At 39.5% G+C, this 1,422-nt stretch overlaps 1 protein-coding gene across 3 annotated transcripts in view; it reads left to right on the forward strand.

Annotated features, from left to right (window-relative positions):
• LOC126402519 (rho guanine nucleotide exchange factor 10-like protein) overlaps nt 1-1,422 on the forward strand; it is a 60,350-nt gene that overhangs the window by 32,770 nt on the left and 26,158 nt on the right. The window lies entirely within an intron of this gene.

Raw genomic sequence — 1,422 nt, forward strand, 5'->3', positions numbered from 1 at the left:
CATTGCGGATGAGAAAAGGAGGAGCGCACATTTCCGAGAAGGCGTGTCCTTTTCAAAAATGCAAGAGGCGTTGCTTTGTTGCCGGCCGTTTTCACCGGTGTGTTAAACACACTTTAGAAAGGAGTGTCCCCAGACTATCAGAAGGCGGAGATCTCTGATTGTCTGGTGGCGAGACTACAATGAGGCTAAAAACAGAGTTCAAATGAGGTTTTTCCAAACAACTTTTTAAGTCGGGGCTTCTTCTTAGTCCTCTCCATAGTGTGCTATGCACATTAAAGTCTCCACATACCACCACCTTCTTACCCTCCATCCCTTCAAGTTGTCTTAGTTTATTCAACTCAAGTTTCTTACGAGGATTATAATAGTTAACAAATATGAACTCTCTCTTATGTGTCTGTATCTCAACAGTTACATAGTTCAGTTATTGATCATTACCTACACTTACCTCTCTAAATGACATATCTTCTCTAATAGAAGTTGCAAATCCTCCCCCTACTCCATCCCTCCTATCACGTCTAACAGAAACATAACCAACTGTCCTAAAATCCACATTTGGTCTCAACCATGTCTCCTGTACACAGATTACATCTGCTTTGCTGGATAATTCATCTATGTGCTTTTTAAATTCCTGTCCGTTAGCTAATAAACTGACATTCCATTGTAGCAGGAGGAACATTATAAACTAATGCTATCCAACCCATGCTTGTTCCTGGCAAGCTTGGACACAGAGATCATTTCTTACCTCCTCCCACCACAGCTCACTGATATTTAGATGATGAACTGCTGCTTTTGCGATTATTTGTAATTGTTTTCCTGCTCTACTTCTTTCAACATTTCCTCCCATCTGATTCACCATCTTCACAGCCTCTGCATATGTGATCTTACTCTGGGTTCTCACTTGCTGTATTTCCATCTCCCTTTTCATCACCTCACATCCTCCATAAGCCACAGTGTGATTTCCACCACAGTAACATCACTTTGGCTCATGCTTACATTGTCCATATTCATGGTCCTCACCACATCTTGTACATCGTCTTCTGCCTTTACATGTCTTAGCAATATGACCAAACCTCTGACAGTTTTAACATCTCATTGGTTTTGGGACATACTCTCTTACACTATAACTCATGAAGCCTAATGTTGGGAATCAACATATATTTTACCTCACACGATGGCACCACATATGTTGGGGTCAACACACTAGGCTTCACACGGAGGTATCAAATATGTTGGGGTTAAATCGGCTATCGGAAATAATGAATAATTATTATTAATAATTAATAATTATGTTAAATAATGTGACTTAATTAACATTAAATCACCTCGTGGGGCACCATTCCCGTAAAGGGAAAAATGATAGCCAGTTAAAGATATCAGTCTCATAAAATACGCTAAACTATCAATTTGGAGTTTGATTAATAA

The sequence above is a fragment of the Epinephelus moara genome, chromosome 16 (assembly GCF_006386435.1).
Source record: "Epinephelus moara isolate mb chromosome 16, YSFRI_EMoa_1.0, whole genome shotgun sequence".
Classification (NCBI taxonomy): Eukaryota; Metazoa; Chordata; class Actinopteri; order Perciformes; family Serranidae; genus Epinephelus; species Epinephelus moara.